Source organism: Cervus elaphus, chromosome 14, assembly GCF_910594005.1.
Source record: "Cervus elaphus chromosome 14, mCerEla1.1, whole genome shotgun sequence".
Lineage (NCBI taxonomy): Eukaryota > Metazoa > Chordata > Mammalia > Artiodactyla > Cervidae > Cervus > Cervus elaphus.
In genome coordinates this window covers 33,299,762-33,324,941 of record NC_057828.1, presented here as the reverse complement: position 1 = coordinate 33,324,941, position 25,180 = coordinate 33,299,762, and the positions used below count along the sequence as shown (strand labels likewise).

General features: G+C 44.4%; 1 protein-coding gene across 2 annotated transcripts in view; it reads right to left on the bottom strand.

Annotated features, from left to right (window-relative positions):
* Nucleotides 1-25,180, bottom strand: part of SMYD3 (SET and MYND domain containing 3) — a 709,727-nt gene that overhangs the window by 78,883 nt on the left and 605,664 nt on the right. The gene's annotated exons all lie outside the window — the stretch shown is intronic.

The following is a 25,180-nucleotide window of genomic DNA, read 5'->3' as shown; positions in this document are numbered from 1 at the left end:
CACCCTGATCTGGGTTTTTCTCATGACTAAATAGGGGTTATAGGTTGGTGTAAACAGAGTCAGTGTTTGCCATGATAGGCACATGGTATCACTGATGATGCTAATCTGAATGCTATATGGTTAAGGTGTCATTTGCTAGGCTTTTTCCACTGCAGTTCATAGTCTTTTCTTTTGTTCTTTCTTCCTTTTTTAAAAAAATTTATTTATTTTAATTGGAGGCTAACTACTTTACAATACTGTAGTGGTTTTGCCATACATTGACATATAAAAATCTTTTAAAAGGCATTTTAAGAGTTAACGAAAGGGACCTCCCTGGTGATACAGTGGATAGGAATCTGCCTGTCAATTCAGGGGACATGGATTCAATCCTTGGTCTGGGAAGATTCCACATGCTGAGAGGCAACTAAGCCTGTGCCCCACAACTACTGATCCCACGCTCTAGAGCCTGTGCACCACCACGAAGAGTAGCCCCCTGCTCGCTGCTAGAGAAAGCCTGTGTGGAGCAACAAAGACCCAGCGCAATCAAAAATAAATAAATAAAATAAATAATTTTTTTAAAAAAGAGTCAAGGAAAGGGTCTAAGTTAACATTTAACCTTGGTGGGCTATTTTAAGCACTCACTCAGGTTGTCATGAGATGAGCAGACCTCTGGGAAGACTAAGCCCAGCATTTTGTGCGGGTGGGGGAGCCTCAGCATCCACACCCACGCTGGGTGCCACCTGGGGCGGGAGGAGAGTGAGGTGAGGGAGGCGCTGGGCATGCTCACTCCCGGGTCTCACCTGCGGGACCCTGAGAATGAGCGTCTTCTTAAACCATGCACCCTACACACGTCACACGCCTCACCCTGTTGCTGACACTGGCTCAAAGATTTACTGCACTTTCAGATGCACTAGAATATAGACCAACATGCTCATTATTTTACAACAGAAAGAAGCGAACTGTAGAGGCACCTCATTTAATCCACTGTTTCTCAAATTACTTTGATCACAGAGCCTTTTTTTTTCATTTCAGAGCCCTTTCTTTGCCTACATCTATGACTTACTCTTTGGAACAGAGGGGAAGGCAGTGGATTGGGTCCAGACCCTTGGCTTCTGGACTGTAATCTGCTTCTAGTCCCGCCTGCCTGACATGACCACATTTCCTCATAAAGAAACGCTCTTCAGAGCCTCTGCCATCCTCGGCGACATTTCTGAGGCATTTAAATGGATTTCTCTGACCTCTCCCTCACCCTGGGAAGGCTGTGCTTGCACTTCTGTGAGCTGTGTATGGATATGCTGACAGTCCTCTGGGAGGCTGACCTCTGCCACCACGTCGGGGAGGAAAAACTCGCTAACTGAGCAGCTGAGCACTCCAGCGCTGACCCCGTGAGAATCCTATCAGAACTGCTCATGCTCCACCATGAAGGCCGGCGGGCTGCAGCCAAGCCCTGCCCTTGCACCCCAGGCCCCCCACCCTACCTCCATTAACCTTCCTGTCTTTTAACTGCCAGGACTCACACACGACTTTAATAGAATGCACTCCTGTTCTTTGATCCAGGCTCTTTAACATCCTCTGAAGAACACTGGATGGGCAGCCCACTAGGCTGCAAATTTAGGAAGCAAATTATGATCGCCAACCTCATTTCACCATCCTGAGTGGCCCCAATGGAGCAGTCTTCCTGTTCAGAAGATCACAGCGATGTCCTGGGTAACGATGGCTCAGCCCACAAGCGGAAAACCAAAGAGGGCGATCTAATGTCAGGCTCTGTCTTGGCTACTGACAAGGACATTTAGGACACAGGATTGTATTTTTCCTACTAATGACAGCAGCATTTAGCAGCAGGCACACATGAGTACACAGGTGTGTAGAGGGCCATCCATCAAATGAATTAAGTCCTACGTACGGGGAGTCTCTGGGGAGAAATTCCAGATTATGGGAAGGGGAGGCTTTTCAGCTATACGACAAGGTGGGCTTAGAGATCAACAAGGGCAGCTGTTCATTTTATTTAAAAAAAAATCTGTCATCTTTTGTAAAAAGAATGATATGGTATAAAAGGTGTGGACTTGAAGTTGGACGGTCCATGATTCAAATCTTATCTCATGGAGAAAGTTTCTCAATTTCTCTGCGTTTTGGTTTTCTCATTAGTAAAATGGGAATAATTTTACTGACTGAAAGGATGTCCTATTGGCAATGATACATGCATGTATGCTAAGTCACTTTGGTTATGTCCCACTCTTTGTGACCCTATGGACAGTAGCCTGTCAGGCTCCTCTGTCCATGGAATTCTCCAGGCAAGAATACTGGAGTGGGTTGCCATGTCCTTCTCCAGGGGATTTTCCCGACCCAGGGCTTGAGTCCAAGTCTCTTACGTCTCTTGCACTGGTAAGCAGGTTCTTTACCACTAGCATCATCTGGCAATGATACAGTAAGAATCAAATGAGGTGACTTGTCTGAAACGTTTTAGCCAGTGCCTGGCACAGAGAAGATGAGTAGCATGGAATTCCCTTGCTCTGCAAACTTCCTTTACACTGGGGATGATCTCATGGTTGACACCACACGGCATGGCCTCAATTCTGCATAAGCTTGGTTCTCCAACGCCCCAGCTTTGAGAAGGTCTCAGGGACAATCCAGAGAGGCTGGAGCCATTCAAAGCTGTCTCTGGAGTGTGCAGCACAATCAGGACAGATGTCAGTGACCTGAAGTGAGTACCCAAACAACCCAACATTGCTCAGAGCTAAGGTGTCTTATTCTCTTTGGACATGATCAGAATGCTCTTTCTCCCTCCTTCTCCTGCTTTCTCTCTGCCCACATTTGTTAGCATTTATACTGCTCATGCACAAGAATCATAAGGGCAGCTAAGACTTGCAGTCATACCCAGTCTGCTCTGATCGAGGTGAGTTTTAAGCACAAGTAAAGAGATTAATGTGCAGAGACTGCAAGATCCTAGACAGTCCAGGGATCGCTGCACTGGTTGGTGCCTAGTGACCAGGCTGTGATCCTTAGAGCTTCAACCACTTAGATTGATGCTTTTTATTTATTAATATTTATTTTTGATTGTGCTGGGTCTTTGTTGCTGCACACGGGCTTTTCTCTAGTTGTAGTAAGCAGGAGCTACTCTTTGTTGTGGTGCAAAGGCTTCTCATTGCGGTGACTTCCCTTGTTGTGGAGCACAGGCTCTAGGTGCATGGGCTCAGTAGTTGCAGCTTGTGGGCTCTAGAGTGCAGGATCAGCAGTTGTGGCCCAGTGGCTTAGCTGCTCTGCAGCATGTGGAATTTTCCAGAACTGGGAGTTGAACCCGTGTCCCCTGCACTAGCAGGGGGATTCTTATCCACTGTACCACCAGGGAAGCCCCTAGCTTAATGCTTTGATTTCTGTTAAAATACAGGTGTCCTTGGACTTCCCTGGTGGCTCAGACGGTAAAGCGTCTGCCTACAATGAGGGAGACCCAGGTTCAATCCCTGGGTCAGGAAGATCTCCTAGAGAAGGAAAAGGCAACCCAGTCCAGTATTCTTGCCTGGAAAATCCAATGGATGGAGGAGCCTGGTGGGCTACAGCCCATGGGATTCTAAAGAGCCAGACACGACTGAGCGACTTCACTTGGGAAAGCCAGCTTTTAACTTGCCAGTCAGGAGACACCCCGTGGGACAGAAGGATCTGAGGATGGGTTTGGAAAGGACTATAGAGAGACAAGAGTGGGGCCTTGAGCCCCTTGGGGGGGCAGGGGAGGGATACAAGAGGAACGGCATTGAGGAAGAGGGTGGTGATGCCACAGACCAAGTCTGCTGCACAGACATGCCCAGCACCAGGCTCAATGAAGCTAATTCCTGCATTAACTTCAGCAACAGTGACAGACCTCAGTTCCTCATCCTTTCCATTCCTCTCTCTCCAGGACTGTAGCTGCAGGTGGCTTCCGGTTAGGCAGAGACAGCTCCGTGTTTTCACTTGTTTGGTCCTCCACGTGTCATCTCAGAGGTGCCTCTGTAGCCCAACACCCGAGCCCAGGTGGCCAGGCTCCTTCCTGCCAGACCAGATGCTCCTTTAAATGTTGCTGTTGTTTAGTCGCCAAGTCATCTGCGACTCTTGTGACCTCACGGTCTTTAGCCCGCCAGGCTTCATTGTCCATGAGATTTCGCAGGCAAGAATACTGGAGTGGGTTGCCACTTCCTTCTCCAGGGGATCTTTCCAACCCAGGGATCGAACCTGCATTGGCAGGCGGATAGGTGGGTTCATTACCCCTGAGATACCAGGGAGGCCCACTGAGAAAATATTTTTTGGCCAAAACCCTTTCTGGCCAATTTGGTTAAATACTGCCATGGCCAGGGGACAGGGGTGACACCCTTTGGTTTATACATAAACAGACACCTGAGACCTAAGAGGTGAGACAGGATAAAGCCAGAGCAATGACTCAGTCTGGGATGGCCTGGCTTACACTGAGCTGAGGAGTGAGGCTGGTTTCCAACAAGACTGGATCTGCGTCTCTGCTGCTCTCCACCATGGGGCTTTCCCCCTGCAGCCCCCGGCCCCAAACCGGCCACACACACCCTGCAGTGTTCAGGGGTTGGAGGCGAAGAGTGATCTTTTCTTGAAGAACATCTTGTGAGAGGAGTCTGTGTTTATGGAGGTTAATTCCAAGCTCATCCAAAGGCCACCTGAGGCACTAATGTGGGTTTTACAAGTTCCATCTGTAGCCGAGCACCTCGCCGTGGTGCACATTTCCAGTCGGTGGACTGTCCTAAACATTCCCAGCTGCTGACAGGCGAAAGCTGGCCTTGCCGGCTGCACACATTCTTCAGTTCGCACACATACTCTTATAAGGAAGTAGGGCTTAGCAGACACTCACTCGTGCACGGCTGGGGAGACTCGCAAGGATGTCCTGACTCGGACACAGAGGTGGCTCCAGTGCCTCATTGTGTGATTGTACTGTCACCAGTGTCACTGAAACCTTGATAGAGCAGAATCAAAAGGAAGGTGTGCCTTGAGACAAGCCCTGAGAATCCACCTTTAAAGGAACAACTCTGCTTCTGATGTGCCAAAGGTGTCAAATGGGCTTCCTGGTGGCTCATAAAGAATCTGCCTGCAATGCAGGAACCACAGGTTTGACCCCTGGATCGGGAAGATCCCCTGGAGGAGGCCGCCATGGCAACCCTCTCCAGTATTCTTGCCTGGAAAAATTCCATGGACAGTGGAGCCTGCTGGGCTACAGTCCATGGGGTCACACAGTCAGACACCACTGAAGTGACTTAGTACGCATCCACAGGGTATCAAACAGGAGCCTATTACACAATTCAGCCCCCATCCCAAGTGATCAGATTTTGTCAGGAGCTGGGGTGATTTTTTGCAGTATGGCATAGTTCCTCATCAATCAGAAGTGATGCCAGTCATAGCAATGGAGCAGATCCCAGAAGGGGTGTGGGTACCCACCCTTTTTGGTTCCTGGATGATGGGAAAGTTCCAGAACAAGAGCCTGTGTAGCTGTACAGAGGGTTTGGGGCAGTGGCTGCTTGAGAGCAGGGAAGAAAGTATTCTAATGCTATTATGAGCACAAGTCAACACCAAGTTGAGGGGCTTCTCTAGTGGCTCAGTGGTAAAGAATTTACCTGCCAATGGAGGAGACACAAGTTCAATCCCTGGTCTTTGGAGATCCCACATGCCACGGAGCAACTGAGCCCATGCACCCCAACTACTGAGCCTGTGCTCTCGAGCTGGGGAGTTGCAACCATTGAGGCCATGTGCCGCAACGACTGAAGCCCGAGTGCCCTAGAGCCTGTGCTCTGCAACAAAAGCAGCTACTGCAATGAGAAGCCCGCGTACCACAACTACAGAATAGCCCCCGCCCACCGCAACTGGAGAAAGCCCACAGGCAGCAACAAAGACCCAGCACAGTCAAAAATAAATAAATAAAACTATAAAAACAAAAACACCAAGTCGAGGTAAAGCCTGGGCCAGTGAAGGGTTGAGGGTGAAGATGCAAACACCAAGAGAAGCAGCATGGAAAGAAGGAGAAGTCTCTGCAACCTTGGCCTTTCTGATCACACCATGGTATTACCTGTGAGTTAAAGGGACCAACTTGCTACTGGATCAATAATTTGAGAATAAGGATGTTCTAGAAAGAATGAAACCCCCTAGAGCCAGGTCTCATGTTAGCCTAGGGGGCTGGCTGGCTATCAGAGACTCAGACCTGAGACACTGGGAGATTTCTTCTCCGCCTCTGAGGCATTCGGTTCAATCCTCCAACAGACTCAGACCACATCTTCTGGGCATCAGTGGCTCAGATTTCTACTCAAAACACATATATCTGTGTCTGGGGAAAGGCAAGCATGAAATATACTTCACTGAGAAGCTGAAAAGCATGGAGGGTAAGTTAATTTTCACAGAAGAAAATCACGGTGGCACAACCTAATGGAATGCATGATTCACCTCTCCAGAGCAGACATTGATTTTCTCACCTGGGAGAATCACCAAATTAGTTGGCAGTTGAAAATATGATCTGACTTTTTTTTTCATTCCCCTTAGACCTTACATTTTATTTGAAGACCATGAAACAACACAAGATTAAAAGTCTTATTCAGAAACAGAAGTGGAAAGGAGAATTCAGTATTTCTGTTTAGAGAAAATACTTTCAAAGGTATTTCATAATTGAAACCTAAGTATGTAGGTGGAGGTGGGGCGTGGGTGTGTGTGTGGCTTTCCCTGTTTGGTTCCTGTTGGATAGAGAGACAGTTCGTGAGCTTGGGGGGCAATAGAAACCAGCCACCTATAGTCCTCACCAGTTGCCCTGGGCCCATCCCTTGCTGACAAACCCAGTGGCTGCCGTCCTGGGAACAGGAACCAATCAGAAGCCGCTCCTCTGGGGGGCAGGGGGGAGGTGAGGGGGACAAGTAGCGGGAAAAGTCACTCAGGTATGAAACGTTCTGCCTCTTACGAGACGTGTGACCTTGGGCGAGGCACCCAACTCTTTCAGCCACAGCTTTAATAGCTCTAAGTTGGGGCTAATCATATCTGCTAAGATGGTTGGATGGCATCACTGACTCAATGGACATGAATTTGACCAAACTCCGGGAGATAGTGGAGGACAGGGAAGCTTGGCATGCTGCAGTTTATGGGATTGCCAAGAGTTGGACCCGACTTAGTGACTGAACAACAATAACAAACGTCTGCTGTTATCTAGAGAGGACGACCTAAGTTCAGGCTTTCTGATGCCTGACTCTACAAACTATAATTTTGTAGGCCTTCTTTAAAGAAAAGAATGCAAATGCATGATTGAGAACAGGGTTTTAGAAGGGGCTCATGCAAGTGGAGAATCCTACAGTTTCAGTCTCATTCGTGTCAAAGGTGGTGAATCCACCTTTGCACACCTGCCTATCTCAGATAAGGGATGAGGACACCAAAGGTGCGTTGCAATTGTAAGGCATTATATAAACAAATGGCAGTGAATTCTTCTATGAATATATACTACTTACTGTGCTAAACAGGATGCCAAGTGCGGGAGACAGAGCTGTCAAAGAGACACACATGTCCCCTCACCTCCATTCCCCTTATGGGACCCAGAGTCTACAGGCACTGAATCAACATCTGTGGCAGGGTTGAATCCTGAACACAGAAGTGAAGCTGATCAGTACAGAGGGTCTGACTGCTCACCTGCAACACCAGCCCCTCTCAGGGCTCTCCAAGGTCCTGATTCCCACACCCAGCTTTCTAGGACTTGGGTTCTACTCAGTCTCAGCCTCTGCCTTTTCCTCCTTCTCAAGCACTGTCTTCTGACCGAGTGCCATTTTGAAACCCACGGAGCAACAAGCTGACCTTTCTAATCGTTTATTTTCAAATATGGAGGGACAGTGGTTGCCTAGGGCAGTGGGGGTGGGTGGGACTGAGGGAGAAGATTAGGGGATAGATGATCGCTAAGAAGCATAGGGTTTCCTTAGAGGGAAATAGTGAAAATGTTCTAAAATTGATGATAGTATTAGATGTACAACTCTCTGAATATACTAAAAGCAACTGTAAACTTTAAATGAGAAAGTGACATCGCATGTGAATTACACCTCAACAAAGTTGTTAAAAAATATGAATCAAGAAGCACGTAAAATTCAAGGAAAGAGCACAGAAAAAGATCATAATAAATAAACTGAAGGAAAAAAAAAACTTGAAGAAACAGAGATCATTCAGAAAATGGGAAAGAATTTTTTGAAAGACCAATTATCCTTAGATTTGAGAAGATGCTGAGTCTGAAAATAGAATAGAGAGCTATGAAAAAGGAAAATTTCAAGAATGAGTTCTGATCAGTTTAGAAACAAAATTTTTGCTGAAATATAAAGATTCTAATAAAGGTCTGGAAAATAAAGTCAAAGATAACTCTCAGAACATAAAGCAAAAGACCCAAGACACTAGAAACATCTAACCACTAGGACTTTCAGGACAAAAGAACAGAGAAAACAGATGAAATTGAATTAAAAAGAAAAAAATAAAGAAAAAATTTCCCAGAGATAAAGGAAGAGTCTTTAAAATGAAAGGATGTAGCATAAATGAAAAAAATCTATGCCTAGAAACATCAATGTGAACTTTCAGAACATCAAACAGAAGAATAGAGCCTAAAAACTTACAGAAAGATAAAATGATGATCAACAAAGAAACCCAAATCCAAGTAGAATCAGAAATAATAGATCTTAGAAGACAGGGTAGCAGGCTTTTAAAATGGCCATTGAAAGTCATTTTGATGAGAATTTTATATCTTAATTCTTCATCAAGAACAGGAATACTAAATCTCCATCTAATAGAGTGGGAAACCAAGGGACATGCCTGAAGTGGATAGAATGAGAAATAGAAATTTCAGTATATTGCTTTAAGTTTCACAGGTATCCATTAAGATAATTAAACAATATAATTTTGTAATGGAAAGAAAGAGGAAGGATAGAGAAAAGAGGATAGTATAAGGTAGAGTTTTAGTTTTTCTTAGCCAGGGGTTGATAATTTATTAGGTAATACACAAACCTAAATCTAAAAACATTATTCAGAGGTATCAAAATAACTATCAGAAATACTGAAAACAATGTTTTTAAAAAGTTGCTCTTAAGAAGCAACCTTGAAAGTAGGGAGGCAGAAGCCTGTTATTTTAAAAACAAGATACAAGGTTTTAAAAAGTTTTAAAATCTAATTAATGGGACTTAAATACAAAGCCCCAAAGCACCAAAGCGAGGCCAACCCGTCACCCAAGTAGTGGTGTGAAACTCACTCCTTCATGGTTTGTGGCTCTTGCAATTGTTTGAGACTGAAAACTATCATCTTATTCTAAATGCCTCTTCTAGACATTCAAAATGTACACTAGTTAAAAAAAAATGTACACTAGTTTATTAAAAACCTTGAGAAGTTCTGCACAAAAGAAATCAGTTTAACTCCATCTGAAAGCAGGTCAAGTCACTGCAAGATAAATTTGATGAACTATTTGCTGATTTTAACAAACTTACCAACTGTCATTTTTTTCCCTTCAGGACATGACTTATAGTGGGAATGTCTTCAAAGTTTCGACAGAAATGTTCAAGTGGCAAAGAAGTATTAAACTTGCAAAAAGTTAGTAAAATATAAATTAATAGAAATGGATACTTTCCCACAAATAAGATTGTTTAGGTTGCTTCTGGTTTCTTTTGGATGTTTCTGAATGTTTTTTTTTAACTTTGTTTAAAATGTCAAGCATGTAAAGTTTGTCTATTCCATAATTCCTTCAGTGGCTTATCAGCCATAGTTTAGTATGTCTAGCAGTTAAACATTTAAATTAAATATAAATTCAAAAGCTTCCTAAAGATACCAGAATTTTAAAGTAATTAAGTTGAATTTAAATTCTAAATTGATAGAAATACAGAACTAAGGCTAATAAGCTTTTAAGGAATTGGTAAACAAATCTTAGAAAGAATGTTAAAAATGCTTAAAATGTTAAAAAAATTTTTTAAATGACATTTTGACAGTATAGAAAAAAATCAAATATAGCTGAAGCAATCCTGTCACATATGAAATGTCAAACCATTAGATAGAAAAAGTGTACTATTTCAAGTAGGAGTTTTTCAAATAAACTGAATTTTCATTTTTGCTAGCATTCCAGAATTTGTATTTTCCCAACATCTTGGAGAACATCTCAGTATTAGTTCATATTCAGAAAAGTATCTTTCAAGGTCCATTCATCAGACTGATCATTTTTTTAAAAAGCTGCTAGATCATCATTGGTAAATTTGGCATATGTGGCAAACAGGTCTATCATGGAACTGGTGTTTAGTGAGCTGGCTACCAGTAATTGATTTTCAGCAAATTGACCTGAAGCCATTTTTTGTTTTTTATCTTACCTTTTTCCAGACTCACTTGACCAGAATGTTTTTTCACATCAGATCAAAAGAATAATTATCCCCAGGGAACATACTTTGGGAAACATAACAAGAATGGGGTCATGTGTGTGCATCAGAGGTCCTGGGGAATAGTAGACTATGAGTTCATTAGAAACTGATAACAAGGGAACCAATGGGAAAAGGTAGTTAACGTTTACCCAGATGCTACATTTTTATAAATCTGTAAACTCTTATGTTCTATTCATCCATTTCTAAGAGTGAAAAATGCCACATTTTCTATTAAATTTTAAAATTAAAACCTTGTATTGTCATAGAAAACTAACAGGTGAGAATGAAGTGTCAGCTTTCTTTTTCTCCTTCCATGTTCTCTGGGTCTGAGAAGCAGCGTGCCTCCACATCTTAATTCTCTCCTACTCCCAGTGGCTTCTGTGGTAACTGCCAGCTCAGGGCTAGGAGGGAAAAAGGCAACATTCGGGGCAGAGATCACACACCGACAAGCCCACCGGGACGGAGAGGAGGCGGCTGAGTGAAGCTGAAGCTGGCCTGGTCTGGGAACGGGGGGAACCTTGGCAATGGACAGAGCACAAGCCAGGTTTAAAAAGCCACTGCTGCCCTGCCCAGCGAGTAATGCTTCCACTGTCACCAGGACTTCCGACTCCCCAAGCAAAGCTAGAAATTCAGGCTTTTTAAAGTGTAAAAATCTCTCACTTTCTAGAGGTTAGCAACTGTTTCAATTTTAAAAAATGCAACTGATGAGAAATGTATCCTTTAAAATATATATGAATGAATATGTGTGTGTGTGTGTATATATATATATATATATATCAGTGTATATGTATACATACATATAACATAAGCAATATCACTCTGTGAAAGTATTAGTTGCTCAGCCATGTCCAACTCTTAGTGACCCCCATGGACTGTAGCCTGCCAGGCTCCTCTGTCCATGGGACACTCCAGGCAAGAATACTGGAGTGGGTAGCCATTCTCTTCTCCAGAGGATCTTCCTGACCTGAGATAAGGAAGGGATCAAACCCGGGTTTCCTGCATTGCAGGCAGATTCTATACCTCCTGCAATTCTATACCTTCCCAGGGAAGCCCCACTCTGTTATATATACATATACATATACACCACTTAGTAGGTGGTGAGCTTCCTTGGTGGCTCAGAAGGTAAAGAGTCTGTCTGTAATGCTGGAGACCCGGTTAGATCCCTGGGTTGGGAAGATCTCCTGGAGAAGGAAATGGCAACCCACTCCAGTACTCTTGCCTAGAGAATTCCACGGACAGAAGAGCCTGGCAAGCCCCAGTCCATGGGGCCTCAAAGAGTTGGACAAGACTGAGCGACTAATACTTAGTAGGTGGTAGACTAATAATGTATATATTATAACTATATTATTATATATAGAATGATATATATTATTCTCTCTATGCATTATTATATATACTATTCTACCACCTACCAAGTTATAGAAAAAGATTACAAGCTATCATAGCTACACTTACCCTCAGGATGTTCTCTTAGAGCCAGGCAGAGGAAGGAAAATTATGTATCATTCATAACTTAATGATAATCGAGGCAATGGAAAATCAGAGTTGAGTTGGTTGTTTTTGTACTTTATTTGTGACTAAAACTGAAGAGGTTTTGGAGGGTTTTGAAACTCACAATCTCAGCCAAAAAGGACATTAAAGCTCATCTGGACAAGCTTCCCACCTAATAAGGGAATTATTTTGATAAAATTCCAAATGATGGTCACCTGTTGTGCACACACTTCCAAAGATGGGTAATTTACTACTCTTCAAAACAGAACGGGCCACTATTGGTACCTGAATTGTCATAAACCGCTCTTCCTAATATCCTGGCATGCTAAGTGTCGTCTTCTAATTCCAAGTCCTACATCCTAGCTCCTCCTCCTCGGGTTATGAGGAAGAGCCTACTCCTTTCCTACACTGCTGCTGCCGCTGCTAAGTCACTTCAGTCGTGTCCGACCCTGTGCGACCCCATAGATGGCAGCCCACCAGGCTCCGCCGTCCCTGGGATTCTCCAGGCAACAACACTGGAGTGGGTTGCCATTTCCTTCTCCCCCTTCCTACACTTACAGCTGAAATTCACTAAATCTGAAAACTTGTAACGGGTCTCCTATTCCTTCACAAATCTCTTCACCTTGTGGTAAAACCTCTCCGTTTTTCATCCACCATTTCTCATATAATGTCACTACAAGATTCTTCTCATTCTGGTCACTCTCAGTGAGGAACTCTCTAGACACAGTGCGGTGGATGCGTGTATCCAGTCTCTTCCAATTACGTACAATCATGCAGTATACAGGCTCAGCTGGTAAAGAACTGGCCTGCAATGCGGGAGACCTGGGTTCGATCCTTGGGTTGGGAAGATCCCCTGGAGGAGGGAAAGACTACCCACTCCAGTGTTCTAGCCTGGAGTATTCCATGGACTGTATAGTTGATGCAGTAGCAAAGAGTCGGACATGACTGAGTGACTTGCACCTGCAGTATAAGGCGGCATCATCTTTCTTGGCCATCGCACGGACTCGTCTCCTGCAACCCCCACCCCCCCACAGAGAGCAGTTAGGATTCATTATATGAGCCAAGAAGTCCAATTCAAACTGGCTGATAAGAAATGACACTTATCAGCCTAAGTGTTGTGTAACTCAATACTACAGGGCTGAATTTGGTTTCAGGCAATGCTTAAGCAACGGGAACCAGGATCTCTCTCCACTCCTTACCTGTGCTTCCTGGGTTTCCTCTCCATTCTCTCTCTTTATAACCTAGCAGCCTGCATCTCCTGCAGCCATATGCTTCCTCTATCATGAGGCATAGGAAAGGGAAGTTTGCTTTCTTAATATTGCAAATAAAAGTCTAAGAATAGACCATCATTGGCTCTAACTGGTCTGACTTGAGTCAGAAGACCAAAGAAATATGATTTTCTAGCTTAAGCTAATCATGAACTTCCCCTGTGGTCAATCAATCACATATAAACTACATGGCTAGGACATCTGAGGTTCTATTAAGAAAAAGAATGGAGGAATTAATGCTGGTGGGGCATCCAAAAATTATCTACTACAAAATACTACAAAAACTCTCCAGCCTGTTACTGAATTTTTTCATCACAAATGCAGACTTTTTCGTGTATTCCTGTTTAAGTTCATGTTGTTGGTATTGGCCAAATGTTTCTAATTAAGGAGATAATTCTGAAGTTTGGTTTAGTCCTCCAAAGTATTAATTATTCTACTCAGCTTTGCATCCCTTGCAAATTTGATATACATAACTCCTATGTATTCATCTCATTAAGTCTTTAATAAAAATGTTGATTCAGAACCAAAAAAGTGGAGCTTTGAGGCACATACCATTATATGTTTGCCCAAAGGAGTCTATCAATCTGTTAATGGCAACAGTTCAGAAATGGCTGTTTAAAAGGCATAAACCAACTTTACTAGCCCATTTTTTCCATCTATAGGAAAAGTACCAGAAGACATTATCAAACACTTTGATGAAATCAAAGTGTACTCTTTCTGCAGCACTTCCAAACTGAATGCATTCTGGTTATGTTCCTTGGTGCCTACAGCCAGAAACAGGTAATACACACAGGGACTGAAAACCCTGCACAAGATGATCACATGCTGCCATCGCGTACACTTTCTCACACAACTTCTCTGCCTCACGTAGGGCCTCACCAGCACCCTGACCCACCCGTTCCTGTTACAGCAGACTTCTTAAGCAGCTAGCTTGTGTTCTGGTCCAACTGAATCCCGCTGCTCCTTTTAAAATTCAAGGAATCTGCTTTTGCAGAACTTCATTCCTAATTCATAACTTTAACAGTACAATGCTTTCTTTTCTTTCTCTCCCATGTCATAACTTTTAATTTATCAGCCTTTGGACTCTCTTTCCCACCTTGTGATTTTTCTTTTTTTAATTTATTTTTAATTGGAGGATAATTGCTTTACAATGTTGCATTGGTTTCCGCTGTAGAACAATGTGAATCAGTCACAAGTAAACATATATCCCTTCCCTCTTAAATCTCCCTCCCACCCCCACCTGCCCCCATCACCCTCCTCTAGGTTGTCACAGAGCACGGGGCTGAGCCCCCTATGCCATATCTATTTTACACAGGCTTCTTAGGTGGTACAAGTGGTAAAGAATCTACCTGCAGGAGACTCAAGAGACGTGGGTTCGATCCCTGGGTGGGGAAGATCCCCTGGAGGAGGAAATGGCACCCCACTCCAGTATTCTTGCCAGCAGAATCCCATGGACAGAGGAGCTTTGCGGGCTACAGACCATGGGGTCACAAAGAGTCGGACACGTGTGAGCACCATCTATTTTACACATGGTAATATATATGAATTTTTTTCTTTCCAAAATTTTTACTAGACCATCTCTGAGTATACTAGTACAGTGGAGAACATTCTACTTTGTCAGTCATTCACCCACTACCCAAGCTTTTGAATACTTTCTGTCCATCCCCCACCTTGTTACTGGAAGGGCTGCCAGCCTATCATCTCCCCTTGGTCCAGGCAGCAGAGGGCATGAGACCCAAAGGTGCCAAACAAGTCCACCCAAAGCACATACTCCTAAATGTGGAGCTAGAGGGACGTCCAGGCAATCCAGTGACTTCCCACTTCCACTGCAGGGGCTGCGGGTTTGATCCCTAGTCAGGGGACTAAGATCCCACATGCTACATGGCATGGCCAAAAAATAAAAAAAAATAAAATTTAGAGCTAGAGGAAATACCTCTTCTTTTGTCACAGAGCTAGGAGAACGTGAACAGGGGCTACTGGAAGCCATCGTCTCTACTGCATTGTGGGGAGATGGCCTGTGTGGTAAAGAATAAAGGCAACACAGAGGACGGAGCAGAGAGAAACAGATGTGGGGAGAGGAGGAAGGAAGGACTAGGAGTAAGAGAGGCAGAGACCCAACTGATGACCCAGCCTGGACCCCCGACTTCTGTCACAGCAACTCTGGCTGAGCGGTTCTGTGGGCAGCAAACTCCCTTCAATGCTTAGGCAGCCTGAGTTGGGTTTCTGTCACTTGTAACAAAAAGAATCATGATAGATTCATGTAGCAGGAAGGGAGGGTGGTGGAGCTGGGAAGACTATTCAGCCGTCTACAGTGTAGAAACAACCCTGACTTTTATAATCAAGCAGATCCGGAGTCAAGCTGACTCAAACACTCTTCTGGAAAATTATAATCACAATAAAATAAATAAATATAAGGCCCGAGTCTGAACCCCAGCTCTGCCACGGAGATTGCAAGTCACCTAGGTCTCATCCTCAGCCTCCGCGTGTGGAGGACAGGGCAGGCTAACTTCCTGCTCACTGTGCAGAGAGGATGAGAAGGACGAGCAAGCTGCCTGGTCCACAGGAGGCTCTTAATAAATAAGAGCAATTACTTTTCAGTGGAGGGAAGCTGAAAGGTGGAGGAGAGCTCTTACCGTCCTCTCACCCGGTCCTCTCAAAAGATGATGCTAAAGGATAGCTGGCGGATGCTTCTGTGACGGCTGAAACCGATTTATCTCACTCCGGGAGGATATTAAGGTGATAGTTCCCATTACAAGCAAGAGCCAATTTGTTTCTCTTTAATCTGAAGGGCAGTGTAATCGCGTGATTCGTGCGCTTTGTGTGGGAAGCACCACTTCCATCGGCCCTGCGTTCTTTGTAGAGCCGGTGCTGTCTCCACTCCCCTCGCGCCCCCCAGGGCCCCGCCCTCGGCGCTGTTCAAGGCCGCAGACTGCCGCCCCCTTGCACGCCAGTTTCCTCGTCCCTGGCTGGGTTGCATCCCTTGAACATATCACACATTTTTTTCCCCCAGGCAGTATGCTGGTGGCTTATACAGTAAAGAACCTGCCTGCAATGCAGGAGACCAAGGTTGGATCCCTGGATTGGAAAGATCCCCTGAAGAGGGAAATGGCTACCCATTCCAGTATTCGTGCCTGGAGAATTCCATAGACCGAGGCTACTGTCCATGGGGTCCAAAGAGTCCGACAGGACTCAGCGACTAACACTCACTTTTCATGTTCTCGTGAGCTTATGAGCTTTGAACTATCTAGGCAGAAGGATATTGTTCCAGCTCAAAATAACCTGGCTCTTTCAAGAATTGGGTCCTATCATTTTGGGGGCTATTTACTCCCCATCTTTCATTTATTTCAAGGACCTCTTACTGTTCCTTACAAATTGCCATCACCATTCTCTGTAAGTGATCAAATGTATGAAGCTTGATAAATCAGCTTTACTGGTGCAATTTAATCCAAGGTCCATTCATCTATCCTTGGAGAATTTCTGAAAACTCAGTATGGACTTCACTCAAATAACACAGATAAATAGAATGTGAAAAAAAAATTTTTTTTGTTTAATTATAAAACATGTATTTATATGAAATTAAGGTTGGTTTTCATGGATTCTTTTTGAACCTTCTTAAGTTGTATCTGTCACTTCCCATTTCTCAGGCCTGCCTGATTTTCTGTTGGCTCCCTACAGAGGAAAATGGGATTTTTTTTTTTTTTTTCCTACTTTCTCTTCCAAGAGCTAAGAAAAAGGAAAAGAGATAGCAGCTATGTGCCTGCAGGGGCAGCCAAGCAAGAGATTGAGTCAACAGGAGAAATTCAACGTATCCCAAAAGATTTCCTAGGATTTGATATCCTGCTGCTCAGGGTACAATTTGTTGTAATAAGAAACGGAAGATTTCTGTCAGCAAAGTCAAAGTACTCAGCGATGGCTTGTGAAAGTTAAAAAAAAAAAAAAAAGTGTGAAATGGAATGAGAAATGTTTTTCTTCTGGAAATGCTTTCATAAACAGGAGGACTGAACACCATTTCTCAGAGGATACACACTGGGGAATGCAGAAGATGAAATGCCTTCCTGGGCAGGTACCTGATCCCAGGGTGGAGAGTGGCTTTCATCTGATGCCACGGGGAGGTTGTTTACTGAGAATCAGACAAATGCAACAGAGGAGAGGTAGGTTCTATATCCCCACCTGGCCTGGGGTTCCAAGAGTCAAAGTAAGAGTGGGAACAGATGAGGTTGGCCTGAGGCTGCAGGATCTTCTTGTCTGAGAGGAAGAATGTGGCTATGGGCAATGGGCTGATCTAATAATTCAAGCATGGGACTGGGTGGGGGGTAGGATGGGGGCCCGAATAAAGTTCAGCAAAGATTTCAACACTAGGATCCAGGACAAAGCAGAAGGTGGGGCCTCTGAAAGATGATCAGGGGGTGGCCCTCCTGTAGCCAGGAGACAAACATCAGAAGCAGTACGGCCAGGAGGCAGGAGGAAGTGTGGGTTTTATGTGTGTTCTGCTATGAACAACATGTTGGGGGCAATGTGTGGGTCACCTTCCCTTCCCAGCAGGGGCTGTACATATACCAGCAGTACCCAGTTATTTGGGAATAGCCAGGTTGGATGAAGACTTGGTTTTTGAAGCTGGCCCATGACCTAAGCCTGTTTTGAGCTAGGGGCTCTGGAAAAATCTGCAGCCCTTGTTCAGAGGCCAGAGAGCCTGGGTGGCAGTCACGGACAGAGGAACCGCTGCATCAAGAAGGATGGATGGGCTCGTGGCCACCCCTCATCTCTTTCAGAGACTGTCAGAGCCTCATGCCAACTCCAAGCACAGACTGTCCTTTATTTCTTTCAGAACCAAGACCACGAAGCTGGGTTATTCTCATATATACTGGAACCATCCAGCATACACTGTCGATAAATAGGTCTTTCCCCAAACATACAGGTGGCATCTTCAGCAAGATGGCTTTAGCGAAAGGGGATGTTAGGGTACTTTGAGAGGAGTGGACCACTGAAGGTGAGATGTTTTCATTTTTCTTCTGCCCTGAGAAAAGTACAGTGAGAGAAACTGCTTATCCTGCTCTCCTTTATTCTACCAACAGGCTCACACTAGCTCCAGGTTATGCACGCCTGGAAAATGGGAGTAAGTCGGCAGGAGCTCCGGTCAGTAGTTTAGTAAACACAGGTGCACCTGAACTGCTGCAGCTCATCGTAGGTGCTGTCCTCACTGTCTTCTTTCCCCTCTCTGCCTTTGCGTTCTCCTTTTGTTATATTTCTAGATTTTAAATTAAAAGAGCCCTCTGGGGGCCTCCCTGACGGCTCACTGGTGAAGAGTTCTCCTGCCAAGGCAGGAGACACGGGATCAGTCCCTAAGCCAGGAACATCCCACATGCCACAGGGAAACTAAGCCCACACTCCACCACTACTGAGCCTGTGCTCAAGACCCTGGGAGCTGCAACTCCTGAGCCTGGATGCCTAGAGCCTGTGCTCCGCAACGAGAAGCCCGTGCACCACAGCTAAAGAGTAACTCGCACAGTAACGAAGACCCAGCCTAGCCAAAAACAAATAAATAAATAATTCCCCCCCCCCAAAAAAAAAGACAGTCTTTGGTATTAAATTAAAGGTCTGCTATCAAATGGGTAAAATTAAGAGCACTTAGATATCAATGGAACCGTCCCCCCACGGCCAAGCAGGTGGTCACTGCCCCAGTGTCAAGACAAGAGGCAATGGCTAAGAAATGAAGCTCACAGAACTGGCAGCAAAGAGAGAGGCTGTGATTAGAGGTATTGGGTAACTCTGTGCTTTACACAAACATGCACACAGGGCTCAAAAAATCTTATACGGGGGGTTGGCCACCAAAGATACTTTAATTGAAAATTACAATGTATAAAAAAAATGACTAAGTGGCTAAGGGATTACTGTCCACATCAGTAAGCAGAGAATAAAACATTTGTTCATTCATTGGGTGAAATAATTCTGTAAACCTCAGCATGGAAGGTAGATGGCAAACAAGGTGAGTGAACAGAGCACTGGGTGAAACTCAGATGCTCGCGGCCGCTCCTGGGTGGAGACCTGGCTTGGCTTGATTTTCTGGGTCCTCCTCTAGGAGTGTGGCTGAGGGAAGTCTTACCACACAAGACCCTGCGGTCTAGGGATGAGCTTCGGTGACAGGGATATGGAGAGGAGCATCCTCCTGGAGCCATCTCACAAGGTCTGTGTGACATAGAGACGTGAAGGAAGAACAGAGCGGGCCCAGAGAAGTGCTGAGTGAGTGAATGCACCCGGGTAACGTGCACGCACACGCCCTGCTGGCTCCCAGACGAGAACGTCACATTGATGGATGACAAAAACCCCACAAAAGACCAACTGTACATCTTCAGAAGAAAAGCCAGTTTGAAAACAGTAGAAGGTACTGCTCTGATGAAAGCTTACATTTCATTAACTTATCTGCTAAAGCTTCTGAGGGAAAAGTTAAAAATTACTGGCAAAATGTAAATGGAGGCGGCTGCTATGTAATTACTGGCAATGTCTGATTTACAAACTCGTGCTTGTAACTATGTCATGTACACAGACCACTAGCTGCAGTTTACTTCCATTCTTCCCACCATTTTTTTTTTTTCCTGACAACAAAGCACAGAAACTGACCTAAGATGAAATCTTACTCTTTCATGCTTTCTTTCCCCTGAGGAGGATTTCATACCCCCTTCTTTCTCAGGTCATGGCACCATCATATACGCACTCACGCTTAAGATCCTTCATCATGCCTGTTCTTCTGCATCTTTAAAGGTAATTTACAAAATGTCATACCCAGCACTACTTGTGGACAAGTAAATCAGTCCAAGCAAACCTCACTCTATAAGAGCAGACCTTGATCAGGGAAATCAGAAGGTCCTTATATATTGTGAATTGAAATTTAAATCAGATATCAGCAAGATCATGCCATCCATTCTTAATCCTTTGGAAGAAAGAGAGACATTTTGGTGGATGGGGGACACAAATTGGTAATAGTTATCTACATTGAAAATGAACATCACCTTTGCTAGAGCAAATTAGCGTTTAAGGAATTTACCATGTGGACTCACCCTATGGATTCAGTCACACAGGAACACAAGAATACAAGTACATGGCTGTTAATCATAGTATTGTCTGAGATGTTAAACATACATGGAAATGAGAGGGATGAATTATGGTATACTCATGAGATGATACACTAGCTGTCTGTTAAAGAGAATAGATACAGAATGAGGCCCAGATGTCCACATTGATTATAAAGTGAAAAAAGTCAGTTATAGAACATGAGACAGAGAGAGACCCTATTTTTTTTCCTTCTCTCTCTTCCACAGAGGAGAATTCCACTGGCTTCTATATTCTTTTTCTCCTTCTCACCTTTCTTTCCCCACCCGCCACGCTAGTAGGCATATTTAATAGATCAGGATTGGGACCAAGTCTCTTCCTAAGAAAGACAAGAAGAAGAGAGAAAGTGAGGAAAGGAGGGGAAAGTGAGGAAAGAAGGGGATAGTGGGGCTTTGAAATATATTCAGATGAGTGCCTCACACATTGAAAAGTTCAGAAAGAAACTCACCATGGCTATCATTAGGGAGTAGGACAGGAGTGTGAAAGATGAGGGCGGTTTTTTACCTTTCCATTGTTTTGAAAATGTCCTTTCCTAAAAGTATACATTATTCTTACCATAAAAATTAACAGAATGTGCAAATATCTTGAAAGTACTACTTGAAGCCTTAAAAAGCCTCTATATTTCCATATCATCCTCTGGTTCCTAAAGAAAATCAAGTTTCATTTGTATTCAACATAATTCAAATCTTAGTTTTTAAAACCATGTACAATTTTGTTTTTTCTATTTCTTTCTTTCTTTTTTTAAAATTTATGGTCTACATTGATGATGCTGAGCAGACTTTCACGGGCTGGTCCAGGGGACTTCAGCATGATCTGTAACACCTTCTTCAATAAGAAAATGCTTTCTACCCAGAGGGATGGGATGGGATGGGGAGGGAGGTGGGAAGGGGGATTGGGATGGGGAAAACATGTAAACACATGTAAATCCATGGCTGATTCATGTCAATGTATGGCAAAAACCACTACAATATTGTAATTAGCCTCCAACTAATAAAAATAAATGGAAAAAAAAGAAAAAAAAAAAACAGAAAATGCTTTCCAAGTTCTAAACTACCAACTGGCAAACTAACTTGCAGGACCCAATTTATCATATGGCTGAGTTTTGACAGAATTAAATTTTTAAATAAAATTAGTGAAGTATCTTTAACTTACTTTCGTTCTGCTTAATGTTTGCAGTGCTAAGGGACAGATGACCCTGAATATATAACCAGAGATACATGCACAGATACCCTCAGGGGATGTATTATGAGTCAATACTCGATTACACATTTTGTCCTATGTGAATTAATTCTAAATTGCTTTATGGAACATAAAGAACTTGATATTTTATGTTGCATCATAAAAGGAACTTCTATTGAGTAAAAATAAATGGAGGGGCAAGAAGGGAGCTGAGGGCAATGCATTGACTTGTATTGGATAAAAATGGAATAATGGACACCTTCTCTCAGGTTGGCAGTTACGATTTCACCAAGGTCAGCAGTGACAAAATCTCTATGAGAGTCTTGACCTCAATCTAGTTGTTTAAAATGGTAATATCAACATTGTAAACCTGTTACAGCAGACAGCAACCCAGTCACCTCTCAGTAAGGCATGCCTAACCGCCCATGACCTTGGCTACAGGTGGACAAAAAGCCCCCCTGGAGCATCTGCTGGGCTTCCGTGGTGGCTCAGATGGTAAAGAATCTGCCTGCAGTGCAGAAGACCCTGGTCAGGAAGATCCCCTGGAGGAGGAATTGGCAACCCACTTCAGTATTCTTGCCTGAAGAATTCCACAGAGGAGTCTGGTGAGCTATATAGTCCATGGCGTTGCAAAGAGTTGGACATGACTGAGGGGCTAACACAAAAAACAAAGAGCATCTGCTGGGAGATGGTGTAGGCTGCTGAGTGGGTCAAAACCCACTGCCCACTTTGGGATTCCCACCTCACAGTCTACGATTGTTAAAGGGCTTGAGGGGAAAAAAGACCAAGTCTGCCAGCATCCACCCCTCTCTCCTTTCTCTTAATTCTGTTGGTTCTGGGTTACTCATTGTCTTCTCTGCTATAGCTCCGAAAGCAAACCGTTCAGTTCCCACTCATTTGAAGTGGATCGCTGCAGATTTGATTTCTTGAAATACAGAACACCATAGAGTAACTCCGTAACAAGCTCCAGGAAGAAAAATGGAGGGAAGCTTGGAAACATGTCACCCAGCCTAAGAACAGAGGGTACATTTACAGAGTGAACCTGACCTGCCAAACACCAGAGAAACATAAGCAAATGTATTCCAAACAACATGGAGTACATTCTGGTGGACCTGGCCTCACCTACAACAAAGGCCTCTTTGTTTGATTCAAATTTAAGTTGGTGAAACTGCCAGTTAATGAAGGGGTAAGAAAGTCCTTCAGAGAAGCCTCAGTGGGTATGGAGAAAGGAGGATTCAAAAGTATGTGCAGAAAGAGCTCCCTCGAAGGCGCGCTGCCTTCTTAATGAATCAGGGGACCAATGTATGTTTCTGCACCAGGGGTGGGAGTAGCTTGGCTGCAGAAAGGAAGGGGAGGATGGGTAGGAAGGGTCAGTGCGTCCAGCCCAGCCAGCAGCATGGTGTGAGTGGCTGCCAAGGGAGGTCTGGAGGAAGGAGGATTTTCTGTCTCCTGGCTGGCATTCATTCACTCATCAGGCAGCCTGCAGTTCAGCGTCCTGAGACCCAGCCCTGAGTTCAGAGAGGTAATACCAACCGTCCCCAACCTGCCTCTCATTGCAACACAGAGGCTCAGAAAGTGAATGAAGCCTTATCTCTTTGTATTCAATTCCTATTTTCTGAGAACCCACAAGATTTATCATATCTAACAGACATTTCACGCTCATGGGAAAGTCTACAGTCTCAGCCCTCAAGGCAATCTCTTAAAAGTTTGATTAAAGCTGACTCACAGTCTGGATTCCAAAGCTGTTCAACCACAAGGCAGAGGAAGAAACCACCTAGAGAAGCTCTGAAAAACACCCTCAGGGTCACCCGGGTGCCGTGGCTGGCCTGTGGACTTCTGCCATGCACCTGGCTGGTGGATCTGCACCATGCTCCTGGCTTCCTGACCAAGCATGTCATTTCCAGCTTCCTTCCTTTGCCTGAACTGATATTCTAGACCCTGGACCTGCTTCTGTTCTTATCATGTGGATCCTGGTAACTTCCCCACTCCATTGTCTTTCGAGGCTCTTCCTCAAGTGCAGACAGATGGCACCCTGGGCTCTGCTTCTCTCTCCTCCTTCCCTAAGGACCACTCCCCTGCCTATTGTCCCTGTTGCATAAGTCTAGACTGGATCCTCCCTCTGCTCAGTCCCTTAGGGCTGACATCATACTGTCTTCAGAGTTGAGAAACTCGACGTCTGCCTGGAACAGCGCCCCTGCTTCCCCCAGGAAACTACCCCCCACCTCCAACTCCTGCAGGTCTCAGATGCTTTCAAGGCACCTTCACCACACTCAGTGACCTTGTTTCATGCTGGAGATGGCTATTCCAACCTCAGATGGTGGTATGTATGTCTCTGTGTCCTTATTCTAGACTGATCTAGCTCATCTTTCAAACTTAGGTTCTTCAGTTCAGTTCAGTTGCTCAGTCGTGTCTGACTCTGTGACCCCATGGACTGCAGCATGCCAGGCTTCCCTGTCCATCACCAACTCCCAGAGTTTATTCAAACTCATGACATTAGTGATGTCATCCAACCATCTCATCCTCTGTCATCCCCTTCTCCTCCTGCCTTCAATCTTTCCCAGCATCAGGGTCTTTTCCAATGAGTCCATTCTTTGCATCAGGTGGCCAAAATATTGGAGTTTCAGCTTCAACATCAGTTCTTCCAATGAACACCCAGGACTGATCTCCTTTAGGATGGACTGGTTGGATCTCCTTGCAGTCCAAGGGACTCTCAAGAGTCTTCTCCCACACCACAGTTCAAAAGCATCAATTCTTCGGCACTCAACTTTCTTTATAGTCCAACTCTCACATCCATACATGACTACTGGAGAAACCATTGCTTTGACTAGATGGACCTTTGTTGGTAAAGTAATGTCTCTGCCTTTTCATATGCTGTCTAGGTTGGTCAGAGATTTTCTTCCAATGGAGCAAGCATCTTTTAATTTAATGGCTGCAGTGATTTTGGAACCCAGGAAAAGGTCTGTCACTGTTTCCACTGTTTCCCCATCTATTTGCCATGAAGTGATGGGACCAGATGCCATGATCTTAGTTTTCTGAATGTTGAGCTTTAAGTCAACTTTTTCACTCTCCTCTTTCACTTTCATCAAGAGGCTCTTTTGTTGTTCTTTGCTTTCTGCCATAAGGGTGGTGTCATCTGCATATCTGAGGTTATTGATATTTCTCCCAGCAATCTTGATTCCAGCTTGTGCTTCATCCAGTCCAGCACTTCTCATGATGTACTCTGCATGTAAGTTAAATAAGCAGGGTGACAATATACAGCCTTGACGTACTCCTTTCCTGATTTGGAACCAGTCTGTTGTTCCATGTCCAGTTCTAACTGTTGCTTCCTGCCCTGCATACAGATTTCTCAGGAGGCAGGTCAGGTGGTCTGGTATTCTCTCTAAGAATTTTCCACAGCTTGTTGTGATCCACACAGTCAAAGGCTTTGGCGTAATCACTAAAGCAAAAGCGGATGTTTTTCTGGAACTCTCTTGCCTTTTTGATGATCCAGTGGATGTTGGCAATTTGATCTCTGGTTCCTCTGTCTTTTCTAAATCCAGCTTGACCATCTGGAAGTTCACGGTTCACATCCTGTTGAAGGCTGGCTTGGATAATTTTGAGCATGACTTTGCTAGTGTGTGAGATGAATACAACTGTGCGGCAGTTTGAACATTCTTTGGCATTGCCTTTCTTTGGGATTGGAATGAAAACTGACCTTTTCCAGTTCTGTGGCCACTGCTGAGTTTTCCAGATTTGCTGGCATATTGAGTGCAGCACTTTTCACAGCATCATCTTTCAGGATTTGAA